A 13,740-nucleotide genomic window follows, 5' to 3' on the forward strand; every position below is an offset into this window, starting at 1 on the left:
TACGCAACGGAGCTCTCTGTCGGCTGCAATATGACCGACAATCGGGTTTAGATCCCAAATCCTTTCCAAACGAGTTTCATTCAAGATTATTCTCCAAGAAATGAATATAGACGACTTTCTTATGTTAATACGCTAACTTGTTCCCTAAGATTGGATCCCGATTCATTAAAATCTGGATTTTCACCATTATATCATTTAAGCCCTAATTTACCAATTAAATGATTTTGTGTTCTCTAAGTCCAATTAAACCTATATAAACAATGTTTACCTTCTGCTCAACCTACACCCTAGCTCAATTCAATCTCAATTTGCGATTTGGTGCCTCAATTCAAGAGTTCAAGCAAGATTGACTTTCGAAAGTCAATTATTCCGGGCCTCTCTAGTTTCTTATAGATTTTCCTGGTAATTATAGTTTGGTTTTGTTGTTTCACATAAGTGGAATGATAACCCTCATTCAAATTAATTGGATTGATGAGTTTTCACCTCCAATCGAGTCAAAAACTCGTTTAAGCTTTATGTTCCTTCCAAATTTGAAGGATTCTCATTTATTTAACGTTCTGTCCTAATTCAATTATGACTTTTCTTCATCTCACATTATTTCACATACTTTGGACATGTCGGAACCGAATCCGATCTTATATAGATATTCGATACGACTACAAATGAACACTCGCTTAAACATACTTTTTCTTAACTTTTATTTAAGAAAACCCAAGTTATTGCTTTATTTGGACAAGTCTTATTATTTTTAATTAATTTGGTGTTATTGTCTTGTTTTTGGGTTATTTTCTCAAGTTCTATTGGGTCAGCTTGCTTAAGACACGTTCTTTTATTTTCTTATTATTATCCCTCGCTCGTCTACTTTTCTGAGGTGAGTAATTCACACCCCTTTTTACTCTTTAATTTTGGGGGTAACGTGCATACCACAACCACATGTTTTATTTTGAGTCCTCAACAACAATCCATATATATGCGTTTACGTGTAATTGTCCGTTTAATTGTTGTATGTTTAATTGACTATGTGTTTAATTGTTGTTATGGTGACATCATCCTCGTTAATATGATCATGCGTCCTGCCTTAGTAGTTTAACTATTGTCATATTGAACGAACTTTAGCTGTTACATATTACTTTTAAACATTATATTTACCCCATCCGCATAGAATTGTGAATTTTGTAATATTACGTACTATCAAATCTTGTGATTTGCTTACTCAACATTATGTTGAAAAAATATATTATTTTTGCGCATGTTACAAGTGCTTACTTGGGATGAACGAAGTTTGAAGATTTAGTTTTGGACTTTAGGGTATTTTAATAATAAGACATGCTTGTGTTTGTTTGGTTATAGATGTTTTGTTGGATTTTGTTTTGGATTAGCGTGCACTTAAATCATTGAAATAAATTAATACTTATTATCACTTATAATTAGTGTCTCGAGCTATTGAACAATTAATGTTATACCCTGATATATAATATGCCTTTGGTCGGGTGTGAGATGTTACAACTTGAATTTGTAATATCAAAAGAGACCTTCTTGGCAACTTTTCAGTTGAAGATTCATAAAATAGAAACACATTGAGAATAACTTTAATTTTTTTCGACAGATATTCACATCGGTAATTAGATTAAAAAATAGTATGAGACTATACCAACAGATGAGTCCTTAGTATTTATATATGTTTATGTGATATGTAATATGCAGGTTTTGTATGTACGTATATATGTATATGCGATATATAGCATGCAGGTGATGTTTATGTATACGTACATGTGTAATATTGAATATGAATGTAATTGTTTATATATGTATGGGGTAATAACTTTGTAAAATAGTAACCAAGTTCAAAAAGCGACATGTAACTCAAGTTTAAAAAGTGTTCCAATTAAGTCACTCAACTTTCATATTTTATTAAATTATAGGTTTTAACTCAAGTTTAAATTTTTTTGGTAGATACTAATCGGTAATTAGGTAACTTTCAAAAGTGATCGATATTGAAAATAATATCGAATATGCATATATGGGGGTAACTTTGTAAAATAGTAACCAAGTTTCAAAAGTGATCCAATTAGTTCACTCAAGTTTAAAAAGTGTTTCAATTAAGTCATTTAACTTTCATATTTTATTAAATTATAGGTTTTAACATGTTTTTTAATCATGTTTTGTCTTTATTCCGAGGAAATATTTTATCTGTTTTTTTATGTTGATGCAGAGTACTAACGTGAATTTTGTTTTTTATTTTATCTTTTTAATATAATTAATGTTTTTTTTAAATTAAATATAACCACATTTTTGTAAATCCCGACCCTCACATGTACTCCTCCATAGCTTTCTAGATGCACAAAAAGTCTGGTGATGCTGGATTTGAAGATTTAGTGACCCGATTTAAAAAAAATGCATGAGTGACCAATTGGAACACTTTTAAAACTTGGTTATTATTATATGAGATATTTCCCTTATGTGTATGTGTATATGTATGTGTATGTGCATGTGTATGTGTATAATTATACTTATGTGTGTATGTGCGATATGTATGTGCATGTATATAATTGTATGTGTAACATATAGAAAAATTTCGATACCAACTCTAACAATTTTGGAAGTTAAAGGACCAGTTAGTCAATTAGCTAAAATAAATATGGAAAATCGACACATGGTTGATGACTAATCGGATGAAATCGAAATATGGCTTATGACTAATCAGATGGAATGGCACATGACTGATGACTAATCGGATGGAATGACATGCGTCGCTACATGTCAACACAGAATAACATGAGTCATCACAAGAACGACACACGTCGAGTTCTAGTAACATCTCGTACTTATTAAATAAGTTTCCTAATACTATAAATAGAAGACTTTAAAGTTCATTTTTATTCATCCCAAACACCAAACCACTATTATTTTCTCAAAGTATGTGCCATACCGACGCCACTTCGGAGTTCTGAAGTTTAATACCCTGACACTCTACGTATAGTCGAAGTGCTACCCATTTTAAGATAGAAATTATTTTAAAGTCACTTCAATATATAGCTTAGTTCATAGTCGAAGGTATAGCTTAAACCATGGAAAGTCATTATAAATATATTTAAGTTTTTCATATATAAAGGTTTACAAAAATAAACGTTTCTTTATGATTAAAAAACATAAGGTTTTACATACAAAGGTAATTGTCAATTAATGTTTCTTCTAGAGGATATTTATAATATAGATGCTTTATGAAATAGAATAACGTGCGGATCATGTAGTAATTGGAAGGGTGACAACACCAGTAGTTGAGTCTCTTGTCTAAGTAAAGTAACTCGCATAAAACCCAATCAACTGTGGGACCTCTTTCTTTTCCTAGAGAGCTCGATGAGAGTGTTAAGCCAAAAACATGCAACACCAAACGTATATTGTTATATCAAAACAAATATTTTATCGGGGTTTAAAGTTACAAATTAGATTGAAGGTCTAAAGATAGATCAGTTGATCTAGATATTCATACAAAGTTATTCTTGTAACTACATGTTCGAGATAACACGCACAACATAAATCGGTAAAGACATATTGATCATAACAAAGGTGAGTACATTGACTCTAAAACTAACGCAAAGGCGTTAAGCATTTTACATATGATTTACAAATCAAACACATGGCTTGAATGGTTTTCAAAACGTTTGATGTGTAAAGGTAATCTACTAAAAAGCATTCAAGACATAAGTGCATGTATGATTGGATCCAAGTTATACATGTGTTACGGATGAAAGGCCGTAACATGTCTAGTAACAGACTCAGTTGTAGGTATGCGTTACGGTTAATCTAAGTAAAAAAGACTAGTGTGCTCCGGGGTTGTACACTCAAGTGAAGCCGTCTCGCTGAATGTATGGATATACTAATACAAATTAAGATTAAACGAGCTTTAGCCAACATGAAAGACTTTGTGTATGCTAGTGTTATTCATCGGTTTTTCGTTGATGTATTGCTTTTTCAACATTTTCAGGTAATGATAAATGATGATAGAAGAATAACAAGGAGGCAGCTCATTGAAAACACATAAGAATTTGTGAGCTCATTTTGTTAGACTCCTTGTAAACAAGATTATGCAAAACAAATGTTTTGTACTATCAAGAGTGTTTGAATCCCTATTTATAAAATGAAATAATTTTTTCAAAAGAAATTTTCCGTTTCAAGAAAATAAACTCTGATGTGTTTACGAAATCGATACCAGCTATTGGTCATATGTCTAGGCTCTTCTGGGCGGGTGTGACGATATGTGATATGTATGTATATGTATATAGCTGCTATGTACCTATACAGGGGCGGATACACAACCTAATGACGGTGGGCACATGCCCACCATCCAACACATATTCTTAGTGTAGTTTATAGTATGATCTTTTTGTTTAAGCTCTAATGCCCACCGTCTAAACAAAAGAAATGGTGAAGAAAGCATGTGAAAACTTTTTCCGGCGAACTAAGTCGACGTTAATGGTGGAATTGCTAGTGACATGTTTTGGGAAGAAGAAGAAGAATGGTTTTATACTTTTAAGTATTAATTTCCTTAGATGCTAGTATCTATATCTCATAGACAATACTCAAACTCATACTCACAATGAAAGAAAAGTAATGGTTGACGGGTTTTTTTAATTTCATTTTTACTTTAGATGCTACACCTAATATTAGCTATTTAGTCTTAATTAGTTATCGATATGTTGCCTTTATTTTTATTTTTATAGTGTTAGTTTTTTTAATTAGGATTACTTCATAATTTGTATTAAATATTATTTATTTTTATATATAGTGTTACTATATTTTGGAGAAAGTTAACGTATAAACGAAAGTAATGTGTCAATTGTAAGAATCAAGAAGAGTAATTATGATATAATTACTCTATGATGTAATTATATAATTACTCTACTTGATTTTCATAATCAGCACATTAATTTAATTTGTATTTAATTCAAACCCCTTTATTTTTATATTAACTATTTGTATATTACTCAAAATTGAAAGACAATTTACTTTTGTTTGTTCACAATTTTGTGTTGTTATCCCAAACATGTTTAACCTTCTTGTTTACATATCTTTTTTAGATTCTAGTTAGCTCGTTTAGTGAATTAGTGATATTACCATAAGTAAAATAAAAACGATATGCTTATTTTTTAACCTTTTATTTGTTTATATAATTGTGTTGGTTGTTTTGTTTGCGTAAACTATTTATATTTTGTTTTCATATACGAACTCTTAACATTTTTTTAAAAAAGAGGAGTTCGATCTCATTATTAACAAATATGCAAAATTTCTTAATGAAGTTCGAAAAAGGGCCCCGAAATTTATTTCGCCTTTGGGCCTTCGTAATGATTGGGAATACCCTGTTGTTTTTTACTCGACCCATTTTTTCCGATCCATTTTGCACCCTCCGTAATGAAAATTCCTGGATCCGTCATTGTACGTATATGAATGTATGTATATATGTGTGTGTGTGTTATGTTTGTATATGAGATATATGTGTGTATGTGCGTGATATGTATGTATATGTGGATATGTGATATGTAATACGTGTATGTCTGTGATATGTATGTTTAAGTGAATATGTGATTGTATGTAACAACTTGCAAATGTAGTGAAATTGTATATATCCGCCTCAACTTAAAAATGACATGTTTCTCAAAATACAAGTTTTTTTATGTGTGATATACAACGTTTTTCAAGTATGCAATTTTGTAAGTTTAGAAATGGTATGTGTAATTGCCCATGCTTGTTTAAATTACCTTACAACTCCGTTAACCAAATTTCCCTAAGTCATGCATGTTTTTATAGCGAATTTTATGCAACCGCATTTCTCTTTTTTTTTTTAATTATATCATTTATTTCTTGTGTGTGAAGCGTACGCACGTGTTAAATTGCTTAAAATCACTTTGTCAATGATTTATGTTGGGGGACCACCATTGATTCATTGAATTTGAATTGAGAAGATGAAACCATTGCCTACACTTAGAGCATCTACATCAACAAGCCATTACAGATTGTCACATCAGCCCCACGTCATATTCCAAACTTTTCTTAAAAACCCCACATTTATTTCACAATAACAAACCGCCACATCATCACTTCATCCTCCAATTAATTTATATAAAATAAATTATCTTTTACAATATATATTAATTATCTATAGTTTTTATTTGGCATATAATACTTAAATAATAGAATGCATTATAAAGTTGAATAAATAATTAATAATAAATTATCTTCTACAATATATATTAATTATTTATAGATTTCGTTTGGCATATAATATTAAATAATAGAATGTATTGGAATCTTCCCTCATCAACGTTTCATTTTCTTTTTCCAGATCTCAGCTCAGTTTTCTTCTTCATCTCAAATCATCAGTTCATCAACACCACTATTGATTTTGTCAACACATTCGTCCTTAATCGAATCAGGTTTGTTCTTCAAATATCATCCTACAGATTTTGTTCTTTTCAGTTGAAAAATTAGGGTTCGTTATTGGAAGGGAAAGTTTAACAATCCTGACCTGAAGCCGTTGCCATCAATCCATCCTTGGTCTTGTTCTTTTTATCTATTATATTTAATGGGATATAGCAGATCCGGCCCCACATGTTCTCGTCCGCAGAGCTGGTTGCAGTCCCGGACTGAGTGGCCACAACGGTGAAGTCCGTGTTTCCCATGTCCACCGCTTAGCCACATCATCCAGATCTTGGAATTAGTAGCCCGTTGAGGATGCTCTTAGAACTGAAGTGACTAGACTAGCTTGTACAAACACTTCAGATGGTCTGAACACATTAATTCAAGATTAGCAGATAAGTATACAGCATTTGAATGTACCAATTCTTTAAATCAATTATATGCATTTAATGTAACAACCGTTTGATGTCTAGTGATACATTTTACATATCGTATTTTCCCATTCAGAAAGATAAAACGTTATCGTATTTTTTAATTTGGTGTTTGGTGAATATAAATACATGCTACGAAAAAACAAACTGGATTATGTTTCAAAGTTGAAGGGTTTGTGAACTTGTACGTCAGACGGTTCTATCAATTCATAATCTATAAAAAATAAAAAAAGAGAAAACTAATATATACCAGTGAGATTCTTCCCGATATTAGGGTGAATTTCGGTATATATATAAAACTAAATATAATGTTACAAAAATATCAGATCTAATCAAAGAATAGTTACACTCATAAATTTGCGAGTTATAGTTTCAGTACCAGTACATAGTGAAAAAATATCAACGCATATAACAAATCTAAAATAATTATGTGCAACATTGCAGGTGTGCAGTACCATAAAAATGTATATTAACATGCACGGTTTGTTTACACAAATGTTGTAGAGTAAAGTCATAATATGATCAAAAGAATTTCGGCACATCATTTACATCGACCGAAACCCCTAAAAACGAATATCGATATCAATTACGATAATACTGGCACCAACACTGATGTTGAAGGGTACGTACGGGGCAGTGGCGAAGCTTGGACGAAGATGTCGAGGGGAATCGACGAAAATACACATTAAAAACAAAACGTAAATGGAAACGAGTAAATTTACACTAACGGACGAAAACAAGTAAAGTTACACTACCGGGCAAAAAAGGGAGGGGGTTGGGCCAGGGCCCCAACCTGGCTCCGGCTATCCTTCGCCATTGGGTGTGGGTTCGATTCATCACGGTAACCACACTAGGTATTGTTTACGATACAAAAAGAAACTTTACTTCAAACAACTCGTTAAAGCCAGGCTCGATCAAGCTTTTTCAAAAGCCGATTTTGAGTAGCCCGTGAGCTGCTTGGCTCGTTTGCATCCGTTTACACTATAAAATCAAGCATTTTTTTCGTTTTTTAATTTTTTAGAAATGATTTTTTTTCTATATATCAATGTGTTGTGAGTAAACGACGTGGTTATATATACGCCTATATATGATATAGGCTGCGTAATTATTATATAAGCTGTGCAGTTAGTTATATATATTGCATAACAATTTATATAAGTTGTGTAATTGTGTGTTATTAATTGCGTATGTTTCATATACAGTAGAAACTCAATAAATTAATACTCGATTATTTAATAAACTCTCTAAGATAACATTTTTTGTCGGTCCCGACTCGGGGATATGGTGCTAAATTAATAATTCGCTAAAATTATAAGATAATACATTTTTTATAATTTCTTTAGACCCCATATAAAATATAAATTAATAATTCCCCTTATATATAGCATATTACATGAATGATTTATGAAGGTTTCTTGAAAAATGACTCAATTGTCTTTTGTTTTTTTTTAAATCAATTTCCCCTTGAATCTCGTCTCTAATTTTCCTTAGCATGGTAAGAACTTCTGGTGTTGTTTTCTCATAGCTCAACAAGAAATTGTTCAATGTGATTGCCGCTTTAATAGCTTCATTTCGCGAAGGGGGCTCTATTGTAGAACTTTCATCATCTTCTTCATCGATATCATCTTTATTAATTCCAATAACACTTTCAATAATTTCTTCATCAGTCAACAACTGTGCAGCTACATTTTCTTCTGGGTGAGTCAGAACATCTTCGACATCCATTGCATTGCGATAACCCAACTCTTTGATCAAATTCTGGAGTTCTTGAGTGCTTTCACCACCTTCATCTGAGTTCTCAAAAGTCATGTTATCTGTTGATCGAAGTTTACAATGACGAAAGCAGTTCGCAATTGTATTTGCACGAACATCCGTAGTCCATACTGAAATTGCAAGATTCATTGCATCTAAGACATTTATTTTTGTTGGATTTGGAACCCCTAGTTCATAACCCTCCAAAAGACTTCTATAAAATCGACGACGATGATGCATCTTAAAAGCTCGTATGATCCTCGCGTCACAAGGTTGAATTTTTGATATACATGCATTGTATACAATAATTAAATGGAAGCTTGAAAGGTGTTTATAAACTAAGTATTCTACTATAAATTAATAAAATATTAATTAATCTATAAATTAATAATTATTAATTTATCAATTAATTAATAACTCTTTTAATTAATAAATTTTGATGGTCCCAAGTGTATTATTTTATCGGTAAATTGCATAATGAGTATTTTTCGTGCGTAATCGTGATACTGATAAACATGACCCCCACACAACAACACGAATTGCACTGTGAAGGCTTTGTATCATAGATACATACATGTAACACGAGTTACACATATATAACACATACCCAAACACAATCTTTAATAAATATATTCCATGAATAACAATTCGTTGTTCAACCCCATTTTATTATAGTCTAAAGGACTGTTCAAAGGGTATGACTCTACTCTTTTACTCAAGACCCGACCCGAACCCTTTACCCTTTTGGGAAGAAACATGGACCCGAGATCATGCCCTCTAAACAATAAAAGAGCCGAGTATAAATAAGGGTTTCAAGGGTGTAACTCTTTACCCTTTAAGTGTAGTAATCATATCTCCTTTTAGTACTATTAGTGGCATATCTTATACATTACTTTAGTATATGAATCATAGAACTAGACTTTCATTTAATAAAAAGTAATGTCTAACTTCGAAAGTTTATAAACCATTTGAACTAACGCAAATAATATTCACATTCACAAATTACATTAAGAGAAAATCTCAATGTTTCTCATGTATTTGTTTCCAATCATTAGTATGGTCCATTATTTTTATTTTCCTAACTAGTTGAAAATTTTGGGATGAATCATATATTAAATATATCTCTATTCTAAATTTCAAATGAATCGCGGATATGATGTATATCTAGAAACTAGTAAACGGGTCATAGGGGTCGGACCCTAGAAACCCTTTTACCCATTAAGGTGAAATGCAAAGACCCTTAACCCAACCCATATTATATACACGGGTCTAATTAAGGGTTTTGTGAGTCGGTTAATCGGGTTTCAATGGTCCGACCCTTATCTTGCTCACCCTAATAGTCGATGACCCATCTTAAACAAGAACCAAAGAAGAGTTTACAACATGTTAATGGGTAAATCAGTTGGCGTCGGAACCCATCATTTACCTATTGTGTTTAAATCGATGGCGTCAAAAGTTTACAACTTGTTTAAATCCAATCATGACCATCTGTTGATTTTTTTTGTTGATGATCGATGTTTAGGTGGGATTACCCGGCTTTCAACCTCTGGTGATTTGAGTCGGGATGTGAATTTTGAATCAAGATTTCAAGAAACAAATTGTAACACTCGTCCCGGAGTAGGATTGTGATAGAGACCGGTTCGAGATGAAAGCACCAAATTAATAAAGACCGATTCAAGATGGTCAATCTTCAAATATACCCGTAGTGTGGGTTAGGCTCCAGGAACAAGATAAGAAGAAGAGAAACCAATCTTGAGACAAATTTCTTATTATTTTTCATAAACAATGATTACAATATATAGGAAACTAAAGACGTAAAAATAGGAAAAGTAAACAATAAGAAAACATAATATAAATATAATAAGGAAACTAAATAAAAGATAAACTTAAATAATAATAATATAAGGAAACATAATTCCCGACCCCTTGAAACGTTCTTGTCCTCAAGGACGGAAAGTCGTTGCCGTGGTGGTCTCCACTCCAGTCATACAACGACAAGTGGGTCGGTCTCGACGTAGCACCACGGTGGCCACCATTCGAGTCTTCCGGTGTTATTCGGGCCAATGTCAACGGACCACCACAAGGAGCGCAACACGGGTCGCCTTGTTGCACCTTTTAACGGTGTTGGCGCCAACGAGCTAATTGTATTGTTGTAAATTTGATTGGCATATTTATTAACCATCAAATTACCATTTTGTTGCTTATACGTACCGGTTGTATGCCCACCTAAGGTCACATCATCTGATCCTTGAGTAAAGTTCTGTTGCATACCCACAACATTAAGTGAAGACGACATTGCACCACGAACCAAGGTGGTGTCCAGAACATAATATGGATCTAATTGCATATCTGAATCAGAAGGGAAGATATTGAATACCTCATCAACAGTGGTTTCATGATCCGACTTTGAAATTGCATTGACGGAACTAGCGTGGAATTGAGTAAGCATTGTTGTAGTGAAATCATCCCAGGTGTGGAATTGAGTAAGCATGGTTCATCATCGAAGGATTCAATGACACTGGAAACCGTTCGTCGCCATAGATTGCGTAAAAGAGAAAATATTGTTCAGCTTGAGAGATCCATAGAGCAAGATTAGATCCGGTGAAACAAGGTAATAGTGGATGTTCCCACAAGAGTTCTTCCAAAGCCATGTAGGCTAAGGATTAATGAAAGCACCAATTTTATAGAGACCGATTCGAGATGGTCAATCTCCCAATAGACTCGTAGAGTGGGTTAGGCTCCAAGAACAAGAGAAGAAGAAGAGAAACTAAACTTAAGACAAATTTCTTATTATTTTTCTTAAACAAATATTAAAATTTATAGAAAACTAAAGACGTAAAATAAGAAAAGTAAACAACAAGAAAACATAATTTGATTATAATAAGAAAACTAAATAAAAGATAAACTTAAATATAAATAATACCAATAATAATAATAATAAACTTATTAATATAATAGGATCGTATCAGATTAACACATTGACATGTCACTCATATAATTCTTGAATCCAAGCATCCTTCATCTAATGATCTGAAATATTACATTATAAAAATACCAAGTTTGTTGTCACTTGTCACAATTTTGTGTGTCATCTACATTTCTCACTTCCTTTTCCTCATTTAATAAATAAGTTTGTTTTTTAATTAAAGTCTTAAATCCTGGTTGCCATCACTTACATTTCTCACTTCCTTTTCCTCATTTAATAAATAAGTTTGTTTTTTAATTAGTCTTAAATCCTGGTTGCCATCACTTATTTTTCTCGCTTCCTTTGCTTCATATAATATATAAGTTTGTTTTTCACTTTTTTTTATTCTAAATCTTTATTACTACATATTTAATATATAATTCAATATTTTGTTTATTTAATTTATAAATACACAAGTTTCTAGCTTAGTGTGTATATATTGTGTCAACTTAGAACTTTATCACCACAAAACAAAGTACTTAAAAGTAAATGTAAAACATTTATAAGTTAATATTTGATAAATTAATAACTTGATAAAATTAATAATTTGTACAGTCCTAACTTGGGACTAGTGTAAAATTGAACCCAAATCAATAAAATAATATGATAAATTTTTTGAAATACCAATGCATATATATTGGTTTCGGTGAAACTATAAATTAATGATTTGTCACACCCCACCCAGGATGGGGCACTTACAGTGACCATCAGCACATACTTATAGCGGAAACATAATCTTATATAAAAAAGGAACTACTAAAATATTTGTTACATGTCTAACTATTACACATACTACAAAACGTAACGGTAATAATATAAAACGTCAACTATTCCAACACTTAGCAGCTAACTCCATGCCCTTATTTATCAACCTGAAAAACATACTCGGGTAAAAATACGTCAGCACACAGCTGGTGAGTCACATAAACCGACATATTTAATAAACTGATACTAAAACAATTTATTGATCAAGTATGAGCTCATTGCATGTCATGCCATAATTATAACCTGCCCGCTTCACGTTAAAGTCAGGTCAGCATTATATATTCACACATACAGACTTTACGTACGTCTACTGCTGTATTAAGTGTATGTCCACTCGGGAAAATATAATGATCTTTATAATATATATAACAACTTGGGTGCCACGTCATATGCGCCATGCAAATACCAGATCAACACAGTCCAAACAGTTTTATAAGCATGTATCAGAGTTTTGAAAATATTTTAAGTAACTCACCTGAACGGACTTCCTTCAGCTACTATGGCTTATCCCACTTTAACTTGAATCTATAAATTAATAAACTAGGTTACTTATTTATATTTATGAAATAATATCCTAATAGTTGTAGGCCTTCGCATAACAATTGTCATTATCGTGCACAGCCATTCAAGTCCAGACATATTATGGTTCAACAACCATACCCAGTCAATTTACATTTTATCTTAACTATTCTTGACCAAAGTGGTCAAACCAGCCAACAATCTAGTTATGCACGTACTAGACTAGTTATGCTAAGGTCTTACGCCCTATTCTAATAGCTTGCTACCCTTAAACCTTTCGATAATCTATTATTCAAATATAAAAAAAAATTGTATTAATAATCCTATGATCAACTCCGTATTAAAAATTTACCTTTAATAACTTAATATATAAATAACTAAAAATATTAAAAGAGATATACCTTTATGCTGTGCGTCTACTGACGAGAAAGAAACTTTGATGGGATTTTTTTTTTGTGAAATAATAAAGAAAGAAATGTCTAGATATACGAAGGTAAAGTTAACCGACTTGTTTACGTCGGTTTACTTTACTAAATTCTATATAATAATAAATATAAGTCTTAATAGGGAAGATTCATCCCTCTACGTGGACTTGAAAGATTTTTATGATCATATTATTATTATTATTATTATTATTATTATTATTTTTATTTTTATTACTAATTTAGCTTAAATCTCGTTTATCTTTTATAACTTTTAAAATATAAGGTTTTATAAAATTACAAATATGTCGTTGAAACATACCCACTTTTTTCTACGTTTCGACCTAAGTTTCATAAAAACGGAACAAGGTCAAAAATAATAAATTTTATACGGTGTCTTCTAATACTAACGGCTTGGCCTCAACATCTCATACCTCATGTAATCATTTTACTCGTTTGTCAATATTTAAAA

The sequence above is a fragment of the Bidens hawaiensis genome, unplaced genomic scaffold (genome assembly GCF_021521415.1).
Source record: "Bidens hawaiensis isolate Kalapana, Puna unplaced genomic scaffold, B.hawaiensis_p1.1 tig00054356_1, whole genome shotgun sequence".
Lineage (NCBI taxonomy): Eukaryota > Viridiplantae > Streptophyta > Magnoliopsida > Asterales > Asteraceae > Bidens > Bidens hawaiensis.